The sequence below is a fragment of the Tamandua tetradactyla genome, chromosome 5, assembly GCF_023851605.1.
Source record: "Tamandua tetradactyla isolate mTamTet1 chromosome 5, mTamTet1.pri, whole genome shotgun sequence".
NCBI classification, from domain to species: domain Eukaryota; kingdom Metazoa; phylum Chordata; class Mammalia; order Pilosa; family Myrmecophagidae; genus Tamandua; species Tamandua tetradactyla.
The window spans coordinates 171,339,514-171,365,765 of NC_135331.1; the positions used below are offsets into that span (position 1 = coordinate 171,339,514).

A 26,252-nucleotide genomic window follows, 5' to 3' on the forward strand; every position below is an offset into this window, starting at 1 on the left:
TCTGAAGCCCTGGCTCCTACTGGGCGTAGCTTTCAGGCCCAGGACGAGCCACAGCAAATCTCATCAGCCCTCAGCCCCCTTTCTTTGGAGGGTTGCTGTTGGTGGTGCAGGGTCCGGTAACTGAACCATGGTCTCCTGCATTAAGGCGAGCGTTCTACCGCTCATCCACCTGTGCCCCCCTCCTCAGCCTCTTCTAACAGCTCCAGTTTTCTTCCTGCATCTTGTGCTCTCAATATTAGCATTTTAGTATTAAAAAAAATAAATGTCCCACAAACCCACAAAAGGCATTGCTAAAGTATTTTGCAACTTTGGAAATTAATAGAAAACCTAAACTAAAATGCTCCCTAATCATCAAGGGTAAGAAACACTATGACAATGATTATGAAGGAAAGCTTCACTGTGGCAGAAAGATGTAGTTGATTGTGCTACTCATTCGGGGTGCAATAGTTAAAAAAAATTCCATTTCCTATCACAGTTTCTTACTTGGTCAAATTTTTGGAGAAGATGATATCTTTGACTTTTGTCAGATCTAAATTTCTATACCTTAAATGGACACATATTTAAATCCAGACAGTAAATATTTAATTGTCAGGTTTGGGGGATCCCAGGATGAAGAGAATACGGTCTCTACATTATACTATGCACTGTTCTCACTTTTGTGCAAAATGAGTAGCATTTTGCCCATTTTTTTCTGAACCATTAATGCAAAGGTCATTCAGTGAAGTACAGTAGATGTGAATTAATCTGGTCCACTGCTGATTTGTTCATGGGTATGAATTTATAAGTGTTCATGTAGCATTGCTCTTATGGAGTGGAGGGGGATTTTTTAAGTAACTTAGGAGGCTTTAGTTTGTGGAGGCTTGTTTGTACATGCTTATAGAAACAGGTACACATTCACTCTCTAAAATTTGGTGCTAGCTCTTTCAATGCTGAACTGTTTTCTTAACCATTCCTTCTACCCACATGCATATCATTCATAGAATCACTGACTTCAACCCCGGATGATCAAGTGCCTGGCCAGATAATTTCAGTAAGAGGAACTTTTTGGGTTTTCCTCCTAGTGCCCAAGAAACACTTTCTCATTCTACATCTGACAGCGTTAGTACACGGTGCTATCGTCAGTACATCTGAGCAAGTTCACGGTCTGGATCTGTCAGCCATGGCTGTCACTGGGTAATATGACTCTAAATTTAACTCCCCTTGGTGGCACATTGCAGTGACCATGCCACAAATAAATTCATGATCCCACATCAATGTATTTTACTTCACCCTTCCATTTTTAGGATTTTCTGACTTTTATGAGATGACACAGGACATTTTCTCTGAAAATCCATTTCTGGGCAGTTGCTTAATAGTCCATGTTACTTTTCTTCAAAAAATCCACTTCAGATGATACACTAGACCTTTTTGGGACTTTCAACATTCCTTCGCCAGATGTTCAACAGCAAATATTTTCTCAGCTGGGAAAAAGAAGAAAAAAGCAGTGAAACTTGTCAGCAGTGGTGGGAATTATCAGTATCAATGAACAGTTATTTTTTTGCTTTTGGCAGAAATATTTGAAATATGACTCTCAGTCCTTTTCCTAATATACTTAATAAATTCCAGCTCTGGAGTAGCAAATGAAAACTGATACTGGAGACTACAGAGCGTGCAAAAATATGGAACACATTCAGAAGTTATTACTATTCATTCTATTTCTAATCATACATTCACTCAACCTCTATGTGACAAATGAACCTTCAGAGTATGTTTGCGTTGACATTTATGAGTTTCAAGAATAAATGACCTGATATTTTGGAGGGATGTTCCCCAGAGGGCTTAAAGGTAACTGAAATATCTTTGGCCCAGATTGTTTCTTAAGTAGCTTTGAAGCCAGAGAATTTAATTGAATTTGAAAACCCATTTAGGAATAAAAAATCTGAAGGCACTTTGGGCATTGCATTCTGGGCCTAAGCCAAATATTAAAAAAAAATATTTTACTTCAAATGAAATTCCCATTTATTTGGCTGGTTAATTAAATATGACATTTTTTTCCTGAATTTCCCTGAGAAGGAAAGCCCTCTTTGAATATATGGCATTAGAAGAATACTAAATAAATTGGAAGACAAGAAGCCTTTAGTTTAGGGCAACTTTGAGAAGTAACAGCTTTTTATTAAGGAAAGAAACACACTATTTCTTTTGATTGGGTCCTTTCCTTCTTTGTCTTGAAGCAATTGAGGTCCTTTTTTTTTTGGTCTCTCTCAGCCTATAGCATCACTTATTCTTCAGTTAAAATGATTTGGAAAGAAATTACACTTCATTCCTGTTGCTTTTTCCTAAGTCCTCAGACCCAAAAGCGTTCTCGAGATTTAGCAAAGCCATGTCCTTTTAAGTCAGAATACTTTTAGATTCAGACTTGGGTTGTTTTTCTTTTTCTTTTTTTTTCTTTCAATTATTGACTAGGGATCTCTCCACATTTGGCTTATCATATATATGGACAAGGCTCCTTCCTAATGGCATGATAAATTATCTTGTAACTTAAAAAACCTAAACTTTTAGCCTCTAACCTAAATAGAGCAATCAAAACTAGCATACCAGAGCACTACTGATCATTATTCGTTTTTCCTCAAATAAATCTTTCATTTGGAATTTTGGCATTTTAACTTTGAGTATGCGGCTTTGGAGTATATACTTATGGGTTTCTTGCAAGGTTGAAGGTTAAAATTTAAATCTTTGAAATTTTTTGGCTTAGTTAAAGAACAGTCCTAGCCTATAAAATGATGATATGGCCATGAACTTCTTTTTGGCATATGATCAAATCCTTCAAGCTATCTTAAGTTTAATGAACATGAATTTTTCTAATATGAAGATTGGAAACAAATACTCTTTACCACTTGCTTTACTAGGATGATGAGGCCCAGTTCCAAGGTGTGGGCAGATGCGTTCCAGAAAGCTTCCCTGCTTGGGCAACTCGTTCTGCAGTGAAAGCCAAGAGTAGGCAACTACCTCTGTGCAGTTCCAACACAGTGAAAAAAATATGTTTTCATTCTTATTTTATATTTATTCCCCAAGCCACATGAAATTTACAGGATCTCAGTTAGGTAAGGTAGAAAAATCAGAAGAATTATTCACTTGAAAGAGACTTGCAAAATATTTGGGAATTTTCCATTATTATATTGTCCCTTCTTTAAATAATACTGGTGTCTGGGTGTGCCATGGTGACTCAGCAGGCAGAGTTCTCACCTGCCATGCTGGAGACCCAGGTTCAAGTTCCAGTGCCTGCCCATGCAAAAAATAAAAAGGTAAAAAAGAAATTGGAGAAAAATAATACTGGTGTGTACAAGTTGATTGAGAGGAAAATTTTCAGCCAAAATGGAGGTACCTGAAATTAATGAAGTTGGATCCAAGCATAAATACTTTATAACACTTCAATGTAATAGTTGGGATGGAAGGGTAGCAAAACCATTCATATACAAATAATGGAACATTCGCTTGGTGTTCACAACATTAGAATTAGAATACTAATGCCTTATTGGACAACTCCTTTCTACTTCTCAAACCTTTTTCCAAACATCTTTCAATTTCAGAATTGCCCCAAATGCAAGAAACCAGACATATGGCATGTTCTGATAGAAAATTTCTTTGTATTTCTAGTGTTATTGGAAACCAGTTCACTTAAAAAAAAATAGAAAAGAAATGTTCTAAGGGAAACTGTTAAAGATTTACATTCAAATATTGGACCAAGTAAATTAACTTTAAATAAACATTTTGAATAAAACTTATTTTGCTGAACAGTAATTATGAACATTCTTAGCCACTCATGGTGATTAGAACTGATAATATTAATATATCAGTTATATAGAACAGATATAGATGCAGTATATATATGTTAGCATATAATATAACATATGTGAAATAAAATGGCACTACATTCCAATTATTAAATCTCAGGTTGACACTTTCTCTTGACATTGCCTGGTCCCAAACTGGCTACTTCGCTGTTTAGAAAACTGCCCAACTACTAGCATCACTGGGGTGGAACAGGTATCTCCTTACTCCTTACTTCCTTCATGAGAGTTTCTGATTCAATACGGTTGCTGTGGGTCCCAAGAAATAATGTATCAAAAAAGATCTGAGTGGTTCTAAAGATAAATCATGTTTCAGATCTCTTCAATTAGGCTGTCTGTTAGCCTGGTTCCTCAGCAACTTTATAAACAGAATGAATAAAATGAATACTCTGCTTGTATACCAAATATTAGCATGAGTTGCTTTCAGACTAGTCTCTAGGATTTGCAATTACATTTGTAGGTGTATCTAATGAATTAATGTTGATGAATGAGGAACCCAAAACAGTTATAGTTCCACTAAATGGAAAATCTAATCCTGGAACTGTTGGGAACAGGCTTCAATTTTGAAGTACCTGGAAATTTCTTCTTAGAGACATCAATCTCAGACATACAAATTAAAAGTTGTGCCTTGATTAGTGACAGGCAAAGATATATAAGAATGTAGCCTGTTAAAGAGGGAAGGAATTGGGGGGCACAAGGGTAGTTAATGGTCTTGGATGATTTTAGACACACAAAGGTAGAACTCTCACCTGCCATGCAAGAGACCTGGGTTCAATTCCCGGTCCATGCGCTTCCCAAAAAACAAACAAACAAACAAAAATTCAACAAATGCTGCAATAACAGGATACTCACATGGAAAAATAATGAAATGTGACCCCACCATACAGTATACAAAAAAAAAAAGAGGCAAGGAATGAAGACATCCTGGAGGATATAAGTTATCAAATGTTAGAACTTTAATTTTTGATGATCTTTTAATTTCTTATAAAATTTCTCTTTTCTAATTACAAAAGTAAATTTTGGAAATAGAAAAAAATGAAAAAAAAGAGAAAATACTAAAAAGAAAATACAACCACCATACCTAAAGTTGATCCACAAAGTTGATATTTTGTGACATTTCTGTTTTAAAATGTGTTTATTTATTTCTATTTAGAAATGTATACAGATATTTAGAAAAATTTATGCCCAGCAATTGTGTGAATCTCACTAACTGACACCATGGTTGTCAAAATGTTGTTTTAGATGGAATAATGACTCAATTAAATTAAATGATAAAGACTTCTATGTTGCTTATCATTGGCACGGTTCTAATTGTTTTACACACGTTAAGTTTTTTTTTCCTTAGAATGAGGCAGGTAATACATAATTTCCTATTTTACTGAAAAGGTAATGGAGGTACAGAGAGTCTGAGGGATTTCTGGGGCCGGATTTTAGCCCTGGCTGAAGAGTTGGTGTTCTCAAGTCACAGAGCATCTGCTGGGAGATGAAGGATAGGATGCAGATATGGAATTGAGGTTCCTTGAAACTCCCCTTTGTTCCTGCATTTATGGTTTAACAAAAACATCCAAGTAATGGAAAATTAACTAGAAAATCTTTAATTTCATTAGATGCACAATGTGGTGCTGTTCTAAGAACAGCTTAGAACAATTGATCTTGATGTTTCTACCAGGCTGTTATTCTGTGAACGCGAGAGAAGAGACAAAAGAAAATTTCAAAAATAACTACAAACTTTTCTGAGGCAAATTTCACTTTTCTTTGTCTTGGTAAAATGGTTCCACTTCCCCTTCCCTCAACCCCAATCAGAAAATCCACTCGAAACAACCCCTATAAAATCTAGCAAGGCAAATGTCTAAATTCATGCAAGTAACCCAAGTAAATATCTTGCTTTTTCTTTAAAGAACAGTTTAACAACTGGGTACCTGGTTCTGATAAACAGTAAGCTTTAATTTAGGCTGTGAATTAAGACAAGAGGATCTCAGCTCGTACAACAGGGCTTGTATTTTAGGAGTCGCCTAAGCCTTTGTACTCAGTAGTGTTTAGCTAACACAAAGCTCCCTCCCTGGGAAATCAGCAATCTTAACTTAAGCTCAAGCTTCTACTGAAGGATGTATAAATAACCAGAGTCAGAGGAGTAGAGTCATAATGAAGAATGTTTATTGCTATTCTTATGCCTTCATCATTCAGTGACACAAGGAAGCATCTCTGTTTTTTGGGATCACGTTATCAGTATAGATTATTTTCTCCAGATATCTCAACCCTATTTCTAATCAATCACATGAACACTGTTAAATGATTTACAAGCTCCCCTGCTTTGATTCCTCCTTGACATCTCTCTATTGATTGCATTTCCATTTTATAACAACACACTTCCCATAGATCAAAGAAAGCATCGTCTCAAGGAGGTCAAATTCCCTTTTATTTCATATTCAATTTACTGAAACTGGGTAGAAAATCACTGTGTCTGAAGCATCACTGCAGCACTTGCTAATATGGCATGGGTGATGGAAACCTCTAGGCTGACGTCTGGTCTTGGATTATTTTAGACACACAAAGGAAATCTACTTGTTCTGAGGCTGCTGTGGAGGCAGCTGGCCTGCAGTGTTAAATAACCCCATAAAGATCATCCTTGCCTGACTTCTGAATTAAAAAAGAAAGAAAGAAAGAAAAAGGCATCTGTTTGGCATATGTTGTTTCTTTTGAACCTCAAACTTTCTGCTGCTAGGAATGTCAGTTTCTCAGGTGATATTGTTAAGACCATGTAGCGATTGTGGAGCAAGTTGCTTACCGGTGCATGTGGGCACACAGGCTCAGGGACCTCAGGGACTTCCAGCAAATGACTACTCTATGCAGCACAAAGGGTCCAAAAGAGCAGGGAAAGAGCTCCCATCATGGCCGGCCTCCTGGGGAGGGCAAACTGCTCGCGAGAGCCAGGGGCAGTGGTTGGCAAGCTCCATATGCCTATTGGAGCGCAGAGAAAATCTTTGCTGAGGGCAGGGTATTTATAAAACTCAGAGGGAGGGGCTCTACCAATGAGAGTTCCTGCCCAGAGAAGCAGTTGGGGCTGCTTGCTCCTGGTTTCTGGGTTGAAGGTATGGCCAGGCCTTCTCTTTAAGCCTAACCATCTCCCTGGGGCTGCAGAATGGAAACAAGACCAAAACATCTGCACACAAAAAAGGAATGGGGGTGGGGGGTAGGAGTGATCTGGGGTTGGTAGATTGCCCCTAGGTGTGTCCCTGACTTTTCTAGCACAGATAATGTGGGAAAATAAAATAATAACAATTAGACTCTTAAGATACAGAATCTAGGGTTTTTTTTTTTGGGGGGGGGGCGGTGGAAACCCATTACATATCAAGATGTCTAGCCTAATAAGCCTTGAACTGACTCAAGTTTAGCAGTCTCTTCTGCGTCCACAATACATAGTTTTCCCTATTCCTAATGCCTTTCCCTGTTCCTCAGACATGGCTGATACTCAATAAATAGTTTTTGAAAGACATCTTCTTCATTAAAATTTGTCAGGTAATTTAGAAAAGCTTTGGTGCTCTCTTAGGTCTCTTTCCTTTTTCATTCCTCATGGGAAATTCCTAACAAACTGTAGTTTATATTGTATTTGGAAAAAAATGCTTTTATTTACATTTACATATTTTCTTATGAAATATTTTTAACATTAGAAAACAATATGATGAACATCCATGTACTCATATGCAAGTTAAAAAAAAGCATTTTGCAATGCTTTAGGTATATTTTTAAAAGAAGCAAAAACATTACAGATGCAGTTGAAGCCCTCAACCCTCAGGCATCTGTTTTCAATCTCTCCTCCCTTCCTCAGAGGGTACTTCTGAGCAAAGTTTGGTGTATATCATCCTTATGCATAAATCATAACAAATCATCTTTTTACTATATGCTTAGTATGCATATTACTGTATATATCTTACTACACACATATTTTTAAGGATAAAAATCACACTGTGCATCTAATTTGCAAATTATCTCTTTTCACTCAATGCTGTATTTTTAAGATTTATTCGTGCCTACTTATCTGGTTAAAGAGCAATGCTTCTCCAACTCTGTGGTGAAGACTTTTTCTTTTCTTATTGGTTTTCAATCTATCTTGACCAGATATGTCTTATTAAAATACAATAATAGTAAAATATTAGATAAATGAATAAACCAAAGAGATATAAAGCATGAGCCCATTGAATATAGTTACATTAACAAACATAATATGACTCTGTCAAATTGCTATAAGTGTTTCTAAATGTTTGCTCTCAATTTCTGAACTCATCCTGACCCACATTGGTAACCAATATTTTGCCAACTGGCACTAGTCCACAGAGCACACTTTGGTTAACATGGGTCTGAATCGTTTACTCTTTACACTATAATTATTTTATTGTTTGAAACAGTACACTTTATTATCCGTCAGTCTTTTGGTAAGTGTTTGCTTCCAGATCTTTGCTATCAGACACAGCGCTGCTATGAAAATCCTGATTGGTACATTTGTCATTGTACACGAGGGAATGCACCAGAATGCAATTGTTTGGCCACAGTATATGCTCAATTCTTCCTCAGTGGTCTTCACACATTTGGGAGAACTAAATAACACTCCATACATCTTAAACTGATATTTACAGTCTTTTTCCACAAGTTCAAGTAGTGGTCAAAGATATGAATTCTGGTATCTTGTAAAACCTGATATTAAAATAAAGGTCATAGCAATAGTCTTTAAAATGTATTAAATGGATTGCGAACATCAGCAATTATCCATTATTGTCTGAAAAGCAGTACAATCAGGCTCTTCTTCAACCACTGGAAAGTTATGTTGTTATTTTTACTTTGTAACTTTATATTTCCATTCCATTTTCCCCAAGGACTCTTATGCTAATGAAATATATTCTTAAGCTTAGAATGCTTTTTCATTCTATCATAGTTTTCCACTACATGTATATACCACACTTGTTTATCCATTCACCAGTTGATGGACATATAGATTTTTCTCAATTTTTTTTGGCTTTATGAATAATACTGCTATAGCATTCACATATGAGTCTATGAGAACATATGTTTTCATTTCTACTGGGTAGATACGTAGGAATGGAATTGTTGGTTGTATGGTAACTATATGATGAAGTTTCTAAGAAATTTCCAAAGTGTTTATTAAAGTAATGGTAACATTTTGCATCTCTACTAGTAGAGCATGAGTTCCAGTTATTCCACATCCTTGTGAGCACTTGGCTTTACCAGCCTTTTCAGGTACAGCTGCTCTAGTGGCACACAGAAATATTTCATTGTTGCTTTACTTTTGCATCTGCCTAATGACTATGATGGTGAGAATATTTCATTTACCTATTAGACATTCATATACCTTTTTTGGTAAAATTTCTATCCAAATCTTTTACTTGTATTTTAATTGTGTTGATACCCAAATTAGTGATTTGAAAGAATTTCTATATCGGATTCATAATTTGAAAATGTTTTATCCCAGTTTGTGACTTGTCTTCATTTTCTTGAGAACAGCAAAAGATTTTTATTTGAAGGAAGTCCAGTATATCAAATTAAAAAAAAATGATTAAGCAGTTGCTCTCATACGAAAGAAATATTTGCCTGTCCCAAGGTGATATAGATTTAGCTTATGTTTTCTTATGGGAGTTTTATAGTTTTAGCTCTTAGATTTATGTCTATTACACATGTTGACTTAATTTTTGTAATGGTGAGAGGTAAGACTCTAAGTTCATTTTTTCTTTTTGCATATGGATATCTAATTGTTGCAGCACCATTTGTTGAAAAGATGCATTTCCCCATTGAATCGTTTTGTTACTCTTGTTAAAAATCAACTGACCATTACAGATAAGCAAGGCAGAAGGCCAGAATGAACCCTGTGTTATTCAATTAGAAATGGAGACATGAGTATAAACTCATGGTTAGCTTAATATAGTTACTGATGGATGATAAATACTTAGTACATATTTTACTATTTCATTTTACTGTATATACCTTACCATATATTTACTTTTACTTTACATATACTTTGTTACATATATAGCTATAAAATTGAAAATTATTCGCAACACACTATCTAATTTTCAAATTTTCTCTTTTCTATCAATATTTTTGAGATTTATTCCTGCCTACTCACCTAACAGGGATAGATACTGATGGAGCTCACTCTCCTTAGCCATCTGGTTCATTGGTTCTCTCCAGCAAAGTAGCTGGTTTATGGTTTAGCCTATTGGTCTCATAGAGGTACTAGCTTTCTCTTAAATGATTACCACCTGAATCACCATGGTTTCTGAGAGCAGAGCATGGTTTCTTAGATTGAAACGTTCTCTTGTTCTGTTTCAAATAAAGTCAGTTTCTCTGGGGAGAACACTGGTGCGATATGTCCTTATGGACTGGGTGATGGTTAGTCTTATATAGCAATGTGGCTACGCTGTATTACCCAGTTAATTAATCAAACACTAATTTAGGTGTTACTATGAAAGTGTTCTGTAAATGTGGTTAAATTTTGCTAGTTTACTTTATGTAAAGGAGATTGCCCCCAAAATATGGGTGGGCCTCGTACAATCAATGGAAGATCTTAATGTAAGAGCCAAAACTGAGATTTCCCAAAGATGAAGAAAAGATTTTGCCTCAAGGCTATAACATCAACTCTAGTCTGAGTATCTAGCCTGCTGGCCTACCGTACATACAAACTTTGAGCTTGCAAGCCCCTACAATCTTGAGTTCATTCCTTAAAGTCTCTCTGCACACACACATACACACATTTACATGCCTGCTTATCTATCTAATCTGTCTATCTATCTGTCTGTCTGTCTTATCTATCTATGTATCTATCTATGTATCTATCTATGTATCTATGTATCTATCTACCTATCTATCTATCTACCTACCTATCTATCTATCTATCTATCTATCTATCTATCTACCTACCTACCTATCCATCCATCCTTCTTTCTTTCTATCTATCTATCTATCTATCTATCTATCTATCTATCTATCTATCTATCTATCTATCTATCTATCTATCTATCATCTATCTATCTATCTTTATCATCTATTTATCTATTTAGGTTCCGTTTCTGCAGAGAACTCTGGCAGGTACAGACTGCCTCTCCTCTGGGAAAATCTCAGCCCACTCACTGCTTTGGATGCTAGGCAGGAGTGGTAATCTCTGGTATTCTCAGCTTGCCTCTGTGGCATAAAATCTCCTCCTGGCAGCGAACTGGGCCGAGGGTAATCAGAGCCCCTGTAATTTCAGCCTGCAAGGCCTGGGCCTGTGAGTGGAAGATAGGCGGAGGAAATAAGCCTGTGACCTCTCAGCTTCCATCCATTAAGAATTTTTTTTTCTACTTATCAGTATAATAAATTTATTTGACCTTGATAAAAGTGTTAGAAATTTACACCTAAAAACTTTTCCTCACGTGAAACACTTAAATAAAATAGGACCAACTTAAGGTGTTTCATATTAGTCACATTCAAACAATTCAATGGAGAAACCTATTTCCTAACCTAGGATCTTGGTTTCATGGGTTAAGGTGACAATCAGTATGCTTTGGATTTATGCTTTTAATTTTAATTACCAGTCTATAAATTTTATTTCTTATCGTGAAATCTGTATTCTGTTCAAATTCCTTGACACTTTTAGGAAAAATACTTCCTCTTAACATAGCTAATTTTAGGACAGATGATTGTGGGAGGATGGAGGAGTAGGGTCTCCAGAGATAAGTCCCCAAACCTAAACAACCATTGAACAGGCAGGAGCTGTCTGAATCAATTGTTTTTAAACTCCAGGGTCCAGGGGCGCATTATGTGGCAACCAGGGAAGATTGAGAGAAAGAGGCTGATAAATTAGCCCATTAAGAATTTAACCTTGCAAATCCTAGTTGTGGGGATGTAATACTGGAAGGCTGCTATTTCTAGTGAGATACATATGACTTGGGTGGGAGCTGAGGTGAGGGAGAGCCCATCTTTTTCAACACATTTGTCCAAAATGGAGAGTCTGTCATGTTGAGCTGAGGACACAGGGAGACGGGGAAGAGAACAGGGCATGACTCAAGTGTCACAGATTCTTTCTGTTTTTCTCAAGTTAGATTTTCTTGACTAAATGTTTCTTCATTTGCTATATGCCCTAAGGAAAATTTATCATTTCCAGAGACTTTAAATTAAAAAAATATTTTTCACTTATTATACTTGTTTTGCTGCAGAGTGGGTCTGTAGAACTCTTCATGCTACCATTTCAGAAATGGAACTGGGACTCTCCTCTCTCTCTTTCTAAACTCTATAATAGAGTTCTTTTCTTAATGGTTGCCCTAGAGATACATTACACATCTTAACTATCACAATCTAGGTCAAGTTAATACTGAATTATAATAAAATCTCTTTGCTCCTGACTTCATGCTATCATTGCTAAATGCATTATAACTACACATATTATAAACATGACCATACAGTGCTGAATTTTATTGCAATTTTATACAGTCTAGTGACTTGGTCATTTTTAGGGACTTCTTTCAAGCTCAGGTTAGTAGAGCATCAGGTTTTCCTGATTCATTCATTTTCTAATGTGTTTGCCTTTTTTGCCGACAACCCTGACATCCATAAGTTGTCACCCTTTACTTCAGCATGTCCACCCCTCTGGTCACAAAGCTACTTGCTTTCATGGCCAGCCCCACCCTCACAAAGTTACCAGGCCAACCGAGTTCACTGGATGTGGAGGCAGCAGGACCAGGCGCGAAGGGTCCAGTGTCCCTCTGCTTTTACACAGCACAGTAGTAATTTTTCATGCATAAGTTCTTCTCAATTTGTGGTTTGCCACTGGTTCACGGTTTACAGCCCTGGAATGTTTGCTTTTGACAATTTCGTCCAGTTTTAGAAATTTTTTGGAGGGGCGGGGGTGGGTATTCTCAAATATTTTCAGGCTACTACAACTAGAAATTCAGACTTTCTATTTTACAAAAAGAATGCTCCCCCTTGTAAAAAATTTAAATACGGCATAGAGGAACACGGAATAAAAAATCAATTCCTCTGTATTTCAACACCCAGCTACAATCACTGTTCACCTCAATGTGAATATACTTTGGGACCTTCTCAATGTATTTTATCATACAATTTTTAATTGAGGTCACGTACTACAGAATATTTTACAGCCTGCCTTTTTCTATTTAACAATATAGTGCATAAATCTTTTGAGTTAATATGACTAGATTTACATCATCCATTTTAATGCCTGAACAGGATTGCATTGCATGAGATTGTTGTTCTAAAATTTATCATCCAGTCCCTTATTTAGAAATGTTACAATGGATCCCCCCTCCTTTTTTTTTTTTTTCATTTATAAAAAACAATGTAATAAATGTTCATCTTAACAAATTTGTCTAGATATCTCTTCAGGATAAATTTCTATAGGAAATATTACCAGTTTTCAGGGTATGATCATTTTGACTTTGGGAATATTTTGTCAAATCGCCTTTAATTTGTACCTCCTCCACGGAGGCAAATGTGTATCCATTTCCCCTTATTTTTATAAGCACTGGGCATTGTTCATTTCTTTTATGTTTCCCAGGCTAATAATTGGCACTGATAATTTATTCCTATTTTTGTTTGCATTTATTTGACCACTACTGCTGTTAAACATGTTTTCTGATATTTATTGAATGTTTACATGTCTTTTCTTATGTCAATTTCCCATTTCTGTTCTTTGTCCATTTTTTTTTCTCTTTAGGTTTTTCTTATTTGTTAGCACCCTTTGTCATTTGTCACATTAATCTGATCTGTTATTTCTATTATAAATTCCTTTCCCTTTTTAAAATGTCTTCAAATTTACTGTGTGCTTTTCTTTTTCGGCCTATTTTTCATTTACTTTTATGGCAGAGGACAGTCTACGGAATGAGGATGTTGGGGTTCCAGTCCTGGTTTGTTCACTAATAAGCTGTTTGACTATAGACAATAAGCAACTTTATATTTCAGCTTCCTCAGATGTGGATTGCGAATAATAATAGCACCTATCTCATAGAAATTGTGTGAAGGTTAAATGTTATAATATATGTAAAACATTTATGGATTGCTTATACGTTCTTGATGAATATTAGCTATTGTTATTTCTATGTGATAAAATCTATGTTTTTTTTTGTTTCTGATTTTCACAGCCCCTCTTACCCTAAGATTTTGTGATAGCTAAATGGGCTTGGTAGCGATAAGATTTTAAAAATATTTGCTCATACCTTATTCTACAACTTCTATGGTTTTAATATTTATATTTAATATTTATACAATTATATATTATATATTATGATTATATAATTATGTCTTCAATCTATTTGGATTTCCAATTGGTGTGCGAGATGTGTATGAAATGCTTATTTTTTCTCCAAGTAGCTAACTCATCGGTTTATAACTCATTTAGTTAAATAACTGCCAAATAATTTGCTACATTAGTACATTTTTCTCTTGGTAATCTGAAATGCCTGCTTTAGTTATTAGGTTGAAATGCCTTCTATAGTTGGGATTAACTCTGGATTCTATTTTATACAAATTCTGTCTGTCTACTCTTACATCAGGATCATACTATTTAATTATTGAAGCAGTTAACACATTGTTCTAATGCTGTGTGATCTTGTTTCCTCACATGTAAAATTATGAAAATAATAATACTTCTCAGAGGTTTGTCTGAAAAGAAATACTTGTTAATATTTGGAAAAATTGCATAACATACAAATTTCTCAATAAATATTAACAATTGTTATAGTCAATACTCTGAAAAATTAGTTTTATATCTAGACTGTGGTTTGATTGTTACACTAAAAGCCTCTGGTGAATCATATCTCCCTGTATCCAGGCCCCTTTGCAATGAAATTGCTGCATCTCCTATCAAGAGTTAGAGCCTTGGGCAGGCCACGGTGGCTCAGCAGGCAAGAATGGTTGCCTGCTATGCCACAGGACCCGGGTTCGCTTCCTGCCCATGTAAAAAAAAAATGTAAAATAAATAAATAAATAAATAAATAAATAAAAATAAAAAAAGTTAGAGCCTATTTTCTCACTTCTTGAATTTGGGTGGCCCTTGTAGCTGCTCTGACCCTTGCAATGGTGGAAGTGTCCTTATGGGATTTACAAGCCTGGGCATGGAGAGCCAGCCCTCACCCTACAGGAAGTTGGGACAGCTTGCTGTATGGGATAAAGGAGACAGCCTGGGTTACTGTTCCAGATAACCATAAAACAAATGAATAAAGCCATTTTTGACTATCTTTCCTCAGAAGAGTTCTCAGGGGATTGGAATTTAAAGTAGTTTCCAAAACAGAGACAGCCAGCAAATCTAACAAAGAAAAAAAAATCTAAGAAACAAGTAAAATTAGCAATAATAAAGTTGTTTGGCAATAGCTACAGAAGAGATGGTCAAATATTTCAAAAGCAGGGATATGGTATTTTAAGCTTTTGTTTTGGCTATAAAAGAAAATAAGTTGGCTGGAATTAAATCCCCCAAATTGAAAATTTCACATTTTTCCATTTTGCATAGTTCTCATGTATAGATAAGTATTATTTAAAATAATAGTGAATATATGATTGTTCTTGATGATGATTTTTCATATTCCTTAATATTTTTCTAGATGGCAATCATGAGAAAGCTATAGTTAATTGTTTTTATAAAGAATGGAAAATACTATCCCATACTCTTCTAAACAGGGATAAGATGGTAATGTTTTTCCTGTCTCACAAAGCAAAATCTTTAGGAGACCAGGTGTGCTGGTTTGAAAGGATGCATGTACCCTAGAAAAGCCATGTTTTAATCAAAATCCCATTTCATAAAGGTAGAATAATCCCTATTCAATACTGTATGCTTGAAACTGTAATCAGATCATCTCCCTGGAGATGTGATTTAATCAAGAGTGTTAAACTGGATTAGGTGATGACATGTCTCCACCCATTTGGGTGGGTCTTGATAACTTTCTGGAGTCCTATAAAAGAAGAAACATTTTGGAGAATGAAGGAGATTCAGAGAGAGCAGAGAATGCTGCAGCACCATGAAGCAGAGAGTCCATCAGCCAGCACTTTGGAGATGAAGGAGGAAAATGCCTCCCAGGGAGCTTCATGAAACAGGAAGCTAGAAGAGAAAGCTAGCAGATGATGCTGTGCTTGCCATGTGCCCTTCCAGATGAGAGAGAAACCCTGACTGTTTTCACCATGCGCCTTCTCACTTGAGAGAGAAACCCTGAACTTCATCTGCCTTCTTGAACCAAAGTATCTTTACCTGGATGCCTAGATTGGACATTTCTGTAGACTTGCTTTAACTGGGACATTTTCTTGGCCTTAGAACTGTAAACTAGCAACTTATTAAACTTCCCTTTTTAAAAGCCATTCTGATTCTGGTATATTGCATTCCAGCAGCTAGCAAACTAGAATACCAGGATGCAACTTGATGAACTGGTTTGATTTTCTGCCACAAATATCTACCCTGCAGCGAATAGCATGCCATTCTACCTTTTATCTCTACTTGTTCAACTTACCAAGAGAGCTTGCCAGTAAAGATAGCCTGGTTCTCATTCTAGTCTCTCAGACTGATGGGTCTTCCTTCCCACTCTTCCAGCATCCCTCATGAGCCACACCGAAAACCAAACAAAAGTGCTCAGTGGGCATCACATATATGATATGACTCTTAGTGCTCAAGCCTTGGGTGTATGTGAGTGCGTATATGAATGTACCTATAGCATATGTTTATTTATATATAGTCCAGCAAACAGCAACTGAGAAGAGTTTTTATGATAACTTCAATGTGTACAGCAGTTACATTTTGTAAGGTATTTAAGATCTACCATCTCTCTCTTTTTTTTTTTTTCATGTGGGCAGGCACCGGGAAGTGAACCTGGGTCTCTGGCATGGCAGGCAAGAACTCTGCCATGGAGCCACCATCACACCACCCATATCTACCATCTCATTTTTTAAAATAAATTTATTTTATTTATTAAACATATCAACATACAAACACAAACATTCTAACCATATGATCATTCCTTTCTACGTATATAATCTAATTCACAATATCATCACATAGTTGTATATTCATCATCATGATCATTTCTTAGAACATTTGCATCAATTCAGAAAATGAAATAAAAAGACAACAGAAAAAATTCATACATACTATACCCCTTACCCCTCCCTTTCATAGATCACTAGCATTTCAATCTACTAAATTTATTTTAACATTTGTTCCCCTATTATTTATTTATTTTTAATCCATATGTTTTACTCATCTGTTGATAAGGTGGATAAAAGGAGCATCAGACACAAGGTTTTCACAATCACACAGTCACATTGCAAAAGCTGTATCTTTCTACAATCATATTTAAGAAATATGGCTACTGGACCACAGCTCTACATTTTCAGGCAGTTCCCTCTAGTTTCTCCATTAAACCTTAATTAAAAAGGTAGTATCAATATTATGCGTAAGAATAACCTCCAGGATAACCACTCGACTCTGTTTGGAATCTCTCAGCCACTGACACTTATTTTTGTCTCATTTCACTCTTCTCACTTTTGGTTGAGAAGGTTTTCTCAATCCCTTGCTGTTGAGTCCCAGTTCATTCTAGGATTTCTGTCCCATGTTGCCAGAAAGGTCCTGATTCATGGGAGTCATGTCCCACGTAGAGAGGAAGGGCAGTGGGCTTGCTTGTGTTGGTTGATAGAGAGAGGCCACATCTGAGCAACTAAAGAGGTTCTTTTGGGGTTGACTCTTAGGCCTAATTTTTTTTTCTTTTTTTCGCATGGGCAGGCACCGGGAATCGAACCCAGGTCTCCGGCATGGCAGGCAAGAACTCTGCTTGCTGAGCCCTTGTGGCTCGCCCATTAGGCCTAATTTTAAATAAGCTTAGCTTATCCTTGTGGGGTTAAGTTTCATATGAACAAACCCCAAGACTGGGGGTTCGCCTATTGCTTTGGCTGTCCCCACTACTTGTGAGAATATCAAGAATTCTCCACTTGGGGAAGTTGAATTTTTCCCCTTTCTCCCCATTCCCCCAAGGGGACTTTTAGATACTTCTTAATTCACTGTTCAAATCACTCTGGGATTTGTTGGGGCATCACTCTGGACAAACCTACAAAATCTCATGCCCTACTCAAGATTCCATGTACTATGGTGTTCAGTTAAGCTGTCCACATAAGTTATATTAAGAAATGCACTAGTCAAAAATCTACCATCTAATTTTAAACCCACATTTATTTGGAGTAAGAAAAGCAGGAAGTAAATGTCCTACATTATAGAGAAGCAGCCATTTATTTGGAGTAAGAAAAGCAGGAAGTAAATGTCCTACATTATAGAGAAACAGCTGTGAATAAGACGTTAAGTGGCATTTCTGAGGTTTCTGAGCAAAGGAACACAGATGGGACACAAATTCCAGACTAATGCTCTTTAGCCAATGCCATGCTAGCCTTGAATGGACATAAAAAATATTTTCATGATGCCTAAAGAATGCGACTGAAGAATGATATTCCTCTGTGTGTGTGTGCATGTTACATTTTCTTGAGATACATGTCCAGTATAAACTGTGTAGCATTTTACAGGAATATATAATAATTAAATGTCATTAGAATATAGCATTTGTCTTATAATTCTGGATACATTTATCTTATAATTCTGTAAAAAAATGGGGTTCTAGAATGCTATGGGTGTATATAATTCCAAAAGAGTTCTGGAATAGCATGCTGCACTCTACCCTGTGGCTCACACAAACACCTTACATAGTGTAGCAGAACGTCATTGATCAATTAATAATTTAAGCCAGCCCTTTGTGGCTTACACCAAATACTTCTGTAATTCAATCTAAAGTAAAAATGCCAGAATTCATATTGTCCTTGTACATCACACGTTGTTTATAAATGGGTGTTCCTATCCTCTTAGCCAGCCACTACTGACCAGAGGGTTCCAGGTGACTAAAGAGACAGTAGAAAAGTGCACTTAAAAGTATAACTAAAAAATAAGTGATTATATAAGCAAGAGTGATTTTCCCTTCAATAAGTGCATCAGAAAGAAGACACCTATTTAATTTTAACCATCATTTTTGTGAGACAGTTTTATGGCAGAGAAAGCCATCTCCTCCAAAGGAGGGATTATGAATGACATATAACGAAACATCATTCTGCCATCCTTGACCAGGGCAGGATGGCACAGTGGTCAATAAATAGAGCTTGGATCAGGAAACCTGGGTTTAAATAAGGACTCTCCCACTCTTCACCACTGAGACCCGACAATTGCTTAACTTCTTTAAGTCTTTGCTCTTTCTTTTCAAAATTGAAGACACTAGTATTGACTTCATCATGTGAGAATTAAATAAGAAAGTGCATGTATAGCACTGAGCCTGGCACATGATAAGCATTCAGTAAGTGGTTGTTATTCAAACAAGAGATGGCATTTGACAACAATTTCATAAACATGATTTCCTACTAATTCAAGAGCTCATAGTTATTTTTAAAACATTCCTGAGACTTTTGCTCTTTGCTATAAAAGCTAATACAAACACTAATAATGGGAATATTTCCAAAGAGCCTGTCTGTTATAACATGTTACCACAGAGGCTTTGCAGAGCCTTCTAAACTTACATTTCTTACCTTTTTCCAAGTTCAAGCTTCTGTATGTCCCACCAAATACCCTCAAATCCTCATTATTTCACTCTGAGAATAGCTGTATACCCTACTCTTCTGCTCAGTGTCTTGGGTCCCTGAACTTGCAAACTTGGTTTTCTAGATCCCCTTTGTCAATTGGTTTCGGTATAGATGTGGCCAGAGGGGACAGCTGGGAATTCGAAAGGCTGAAGGAGAACAGCCAGGGTACTTCTTGCTTACTCTCTTGTCTTCTCTGTTTCTAGCAGAAGCGAGTCTCCTCCATGATTTCAGTTCTCTTTCCACATTTTCTCTCTGGGGTTCCAATTCCTGTTAGGCAGGTCACTCTCATGATTTCGGTTCTCAACTGGACCTGGCTCCCATGGTTACTCCTCTGTGGTTCCAGCAGCTGCTGGATGCTCCAGATTTTGGCCCTTAGTAGCTTCACCTCCTTTTTTCTATAGCATTAGGTGTAGTTTTAGATGATGAGAATCTCTGGATGTCCTGATCATTTCCTGATTATCTTTTTAGCTCATTCCATTCCTTTGTAACTAATTCCCTATGTTAATTTCCTCTATAGAACTACTTGTTCTTGTTCTTCTTCTGAGTAGACCCTGACTTATCCAATTATGATTTCACAGCTGTTTTATGGGCAATGGATCTAGTAAAGATATTTGATTTTTAGTGAGTTCTGGATTTCAGCGGACATTTTACAAAGCCAAATATTGAACTATAAAATAATCTTTCCTTTTTTTTCTTCAAGAAAGTTAGAAAATATTCTTCTTTGCTCTGGACTTTGATTAATTTCATCAGTGAGTAGCTATATGTAGTAGAAATTCCATGCCCAATCCTTATAGGTGAAAAAAAATGGAAGAAAGGACAAGACATGACCTCATTCCCAAAGGATGGAGAAAAGATACTTTATTTTCCTAGCTTCTTTCTTTTTTATTTTTTTATTAATTAAAAAAAGAATTAACAAAACAATTAGAAATCATTCCAATCTACATGTACAATCAGTAATTCTTAATAACATCACATAGTTGCATATTCATCATTTCTTAGTACATTTGCATCGATTTAGAAAAAGAAATAAAAAGACAACAAAATAAGAATTAAAACAATAATAGAAAAAGAAAAAAAAACAAAAAAAACAAAAACAAAAAACCTATACCTCACATGCAGCTTCATTCAGTGTTTTAACATAATTGCATTACAATTGGGTAGTATTGTGCTGTCCATTTCTGAGTTTTTATATCCAGTCCCGTTGTACAGTCTGTATCCCTTCATCTCCAATTATCCCTTCTCTTTTTTTTTTTTTTTAATTAACGGAAAAAAAGAAATTAACCCAACATTTAGAGATCATACCATTCTACACATGCAATCATTAATTCTTAACATCATCACATAGATGCATGATCATCATTTCTTAGTACATTTGCATTGGTTTAGAATAACTAGCAACATAACCGAAAAAGATATAGAATGTTAATATAGAGAAAAAAATAAAAGTAATAATAGTAAAATCAAAACAAAACAAAACAAAACAAAACAAAAACCTATAGCTCAGATGCAGCTTCATTCAGTGTTTTAACATGATTACTTTACAATTAGGTATTATTGTGCTGTCCATTTTTGAGTTTTTGTATCTAGTCCTGTTGCACAGTCTGTATCCCTTCAGCTTCAATTACCCATTGTCTTACCCTGTTTCTAACTCCTGCTGAACTCTGTTACCAATGACATATTTCAAGTTTATTCTCGAATGTCCGTTCACATCAGTGGGACCATACAGTATTTGTCCTTTAGTTTTTGGCTGGATTCACTCAGCATAATATTCTCTAGGTCCATCCATGTTATTACATGGTTCATAAGTTTATCTTGTCTTAAAGCTGCATAATATTCCATCGTATGTATATACCACAGTTTGTTTAGCCACTCTTCTGTTGATGGACATTTTGGCTGTTTCCATCTCCTTGCAATTGTAAATAATGCTGCTATAAACATTGGTGTGCAAATGTCCGTTTGCGTCTTTGCCCTTAAGTCCTTTGAGTAGATACCTAGCAATGGTATTGCTGGGTCGTATGGCAATTCTATATTCAGCTTTTTGAGGAACCGCCAAACTGCCTTCCACAGTGGTTGCACCCTTTGACATTCCCACCAACAGTGGATAAGTGTGCCTCTTTCTCCGCATCCTCTCCAGCACTTGTCATTTTCTGTTTTGTTGATAATGGCCATTCTGGTGGGTGTGAGATGATATCTCATTGTGGTTTTGATTTGCATTTCTCTAATGGCCAGGGACATTGAGCATCTCTTCATGTGCCTCTTGGCCATCCGTATTTCCTCTTCTGAGAGGTGTCTGTTCAAGTCTTTTTCCCATTTTGTAATTGGGTTGGCTGTCTTTTTGTTGTTGAGTTGAACAATCTCTTTATAAATTCTGGATACTAGACCTTTATCTGATATGTCATTTCCAAATATTGTCTCCCATTGTGAAGGCTGTCTTTCTACTTTCTTGATGAAGTTCTTTGATGCACAAAAGTGTTTAATTTTGAGGAGTTCCCATTTATTTATTTCCTTCTTCAGTGCTCTTGCTTTAGGTTTAAGGTCCATAAAACCGCCTCCAGTTGTAAGATCCATAAGATATCTCCCAACATTTTCCTCTAACTGTTTTATGGTCTTAGACCTAATGTTTAGATCTTTGATCCATTTTGAGTTAACTTTTGTATAGGGTGTGAGAGATGGGTCTTCTTTCATTCTTTTGCATATGGATATCCAGTTCTCTAGGCACCATTTATTGAAGAGACTGCTCTGTCCCAGGTGAGTTGGCTTGACTGCCTTATCAAAGATCAAATGTCCATAGATGAGAGGGTCTATATCTGAGCACTCTGTTCGATTCCATTGGTCGATATATCTATCTTTATGCCAATACCATGCTGTTTTGACCACTGTGGCTTCATAATATGCCTTAAAGTCAGGCAGCGCGAGACCTCCAGCTTCGTTTTTTTCCCTCAAGATGTTTTTAGCAATTCGGGGCACCCTGCCCTTGAGATAAATTTGCTTATTGGTTTTTCTAATTCTGAAAAATAAGTTGTTGGGATTTTGATTGGTATTGCATTGAATCTGTAAATCAATTTAGGTAGGATTGACATCTTAACTATATTTAGTCTTCCAATCCATGAACACGGTATGCCCTTCCATCTATTTAGGTCTTCTGTGATTTCTTTTAGCAGTTTTTTGTAGTTTTCTTTATATAGGTTTTTTGTCTCTTTAGTTAAATTTATTCCTAGGTATTTTATTCTTTTAGTTGCAATTGTAAATGGGATTCGTTTCTTGATTTCCCCCTCAGCTTGTTCATTACTAGTGTATAGAAATGCTACAGATTTTTGAATGTTGATCTTGTAACCTGCTACTTTGCTGTACTCATTTATTAGCTCTAGTAGTTTTGTTGTGGATTTTTCCGGGTTTTCGACGTATAGTATCATATCGTCTGCAAACAGTGATAGTTTTACTTCTTCCTTTCCAATTTTGATGCCTTGTATTTCTTTTTCTTGTCTAATTGCTAGGGCTAGAACCTCCAACACAATGTTGAATAATAGTGGTGATAGTGGACATCCTTGTCTTGTTCCTGATCTTAGGGGGAAAGTTTTCAATTTTTCCCCATTGAGGATGATATTAGCTGTGGGTTTTTCATATATTCCCTCTATCATTTTAAAGAAGTTCCCTTGTATTCCTATCTTTTGAAGTGTTTTCAACAGGAAAGGATGTTGAATCTTGTCGAATGCCTTCTCTGCATCAATTGAGATGATCATGTGATTTTTCTGCTTTGATTTGTTGATATGGTGTATTACATTAATTGATTTTCTTATGTTGAACCATCCATGCATACCTGGGATGAATCCTACTTGGTCATGATGTATAATTCTTTTAATGTGCTGTTGGATACGATTTGCTAGAATTTTATTGAGGATTTTTGCATCTGTATTCATTAGAGAGATTGGTCTGTAGTTTTCTTTTTTTGTAATATCTTTGCCTGGTTTTGGTATGAGGGTGATGTTGGCTTCATAGAATGAATTAGGTAGTTTTCCCTCCACTTTGATTTTTTTGAAGAGTTTGAAGAGAATTGGTACTAATTCTTTCTGGAACGTTTGGTAGAATTCACATGTGAAGCCATCTGGTCCTGGACTTTTCTTTTTAGGAAGCTTTTGAATGACTAATTCAATTTCTTTACTTGTGATTGGTTTGTTGAGGTCATCTATGTCTTCTTGAGTCAAAGTTGGTTGTTCATGTCTTTCCAGGAACCCGTCCATTTCCTCTAAATTGTTGTATTTATTAGCGTAAAGTTGTTCATAGTATCCTGTTATTACCTCCTTTATTTCTGTGAGGTCAGTAGTTATGTCTCCTCTTCCATTTCTGATCTTATTTATTTGCATCCTCTCTCTTCTTCTTTTTGTCAATCTTGCTAAGGGCCCATCAATCTTATTGATTTTCTCATAGAACCAACTTCTGGCCTTATTGATTTTCTCTATTGTTTTCATCTTTTCAATTTCATTTATTTGTGCTCTAATCTTTGTTATTTCTTTCCTTTTGCTTGCTTTGGGGTTAGCTTGCTGTTCTTTCTCCAGTTCTTCCAAATGGATAGTTAATTCCTGAATTTTTGCCTTTTCTTCTTTTCTGATATAGGCATTTAGAGCAATAAATTTCCCTCTTAGCACTGCCTTTGCTGCGTCCCATAAGTTTTGATATGTTGTGTTTTCATTTTCATTCGCCTCGAGGTATTTGCTAATTTCTCTTGCAATTTCTTCTTTGACCCAGTCGTTGTTTAGGAGTGTGTTGTTGAGCCTCCACGTATTTGTGAGTTTTCTGGCACTCTGCCTATTATTGATTTCCAACATCATTCCTTTATGGTCCGAGAAAGTGTTGTGTAAGATTTCAATCTTTTTAAATTTGTTAAGACTTGCTTTGTGACCCAGCATATGGTCTATCTTTGAGAATGATCCATGAGCACTTGAGAAAAAGGTGTATCCTGTTGTTGTGGGATGTAATGTCCTATAAATGTCTATTAAGTCTAGTTCATTTATAGTAATATTCAGATTCTCTATTTCTTTGTTGATCCTCTGTCTAGATGTTCTGCCCTTGATGAGAGTGGTGAGTTGAAGTCTCCAACTATTATGGTATATGAGTCTATTTCCCTTTTCAGTGTTTGCAGTATATTCCTCACGTATTTTGGGGCATTCTGATTCGGTGCGTAAATATTTATGATTGTTATGTCTTCTTGTTTAATTGTTCCTTTTATTAGTATATAGTGTCCTTCTTTGTCTCTTTTAACTGTTTTACATTTGAAGTCTAATTTGTTGGATATTAGTATAGCCACTCCTGCTCTTTTCTGGTTGTTATTTGCATGAAATATCTTTTCCCAACCTTTCACTTTCAACCTATGTTTATCTTTAGGTCTAAGATGTGTTTCCTGTAGACAGCATATAGAAGGATCCTGTTTTTTAATCCATTCTGCCAATCTATGTCTTTTGATTGGGGAATTCAGTCCATTGACATTTAGTGTTATTACTGTTTGGATAATATTTTCCTCTACCATTTTGCCTTTTGTATTATATATATCATATCTGATTTTCCTTCTTTCTACACTCTTTTCCATATCTCTCTCTTCTGTCTTTTTGTATCTGACTCTAGTGCTCCCTTTAGTATTTCTTGCAGAGCTGGTCTCTTGGTCACAAATTCTTTCAGTGACTTTTTGTCTGAGAATGTTTTAATTTCTCCCTCATTTTTGAAGGATAATTTTGCTGGATATAGGAGTCTTGGTTGGCAGTTTTTCTCTTTTAGTATTTTGAATATATCATCCCACTGTCTTCTAGCTTCCATGGTTTCTGCTGAGAAATCTACACAAAGTCTTATTGGGTTTCCCTTGTATGTAATGGATTGTTTTTCTCTTGCTGCTTTCAAGATCTTCTCTTTCTCTTTGACCTCTGACATTCTAACTAGTAAGTGTCTTGGAGAACGCCTAATGGGTCTAATCTCTTTGGGGTGCGCTGCACTTCTTGGATCTGTAATTTTAGGTCTTTCATAAGAGTTGGGAAATTTTCAGTGATAATTTCTTCCATTAGTTTTTCTCCTCCTTTTCCCTTCTCTTCTCCTTCTGGGACACCCACAACACGTATATTTGTGCGGTTCATATTGTCCTTGAGTTCCCTGATACCCTGTTCAAATTTTTCCATTCTTTTCCCTATAGTTTCTGTTTCTTTTTGGAATTCAGATGTTCCATCCTCCAAATCACTAATTCTATCTTCTGTCTCTTTAAATCTATCATTGTAGCTATCCATTATTTTTTCTATGTTTGCTACTTTATCCTTCACTTCCATAAGTTCTGCGATTTGTTTTTTCAGTTTTTCTATTTCTTCTTTATGTTCAGCCCATGTCCTCTTCATGTCCTCCCTCAATTTATCGATTTCGTTTTTGAAGAGGTTTTCCATTTCTGTTCGTATATTCAGCATTAGTTGTCTCAGCTCTTGTGTCTCATTTGAGCTATTGGTTTGTTCCTTTGACTGAGCCATATTCTCAATCTTTTGAGCGTGGACAGTTATCTTCTGCTGCTGGCGTCTGGGCATTTATTCAGATTTCTCTTGGTGTTGGACCCAGCAAGGTTGTAATATTTTTCTGTGAAATCTCTGGGTTCTGCTTTTCTTATCCTGCCCAGTAGGTGGCGCTCGTGGCACACCTTTGTCTGCGGGTCCCACCAGTAAAAGGTGCTGTGGGACCTTAAACTTTGGAAAACTCTCGCCGTCCTGGGGGTTCGCTAGCCGAAGCGGCTTGAGCCGGCCCGGGGTCCGAACGCAGGGA

General features: G+C 36.2%; 1 long non-coding RNA gene across 1 annotated transcript in view; it reads right to left on the minus strand.

The window, feature by feature from the left end:
• Positions 1-779: 779 nt before the first annotated feature.
• LOC143685084 (uncharacterized) overlaps positions 780-26,252 on the minus strand; it is a 66,843-nt gene continuing 41,370 nt past the window's right edge. The window contains exon 4 of the long non-coding RNA XR_013176363.1: positions 780-1,460. This is a non-coding gene — a long non-coding RNA (uncharacterized LOC143685084). The remainder of the gene's footprint in view (positions 1,461-26,252) is intronic.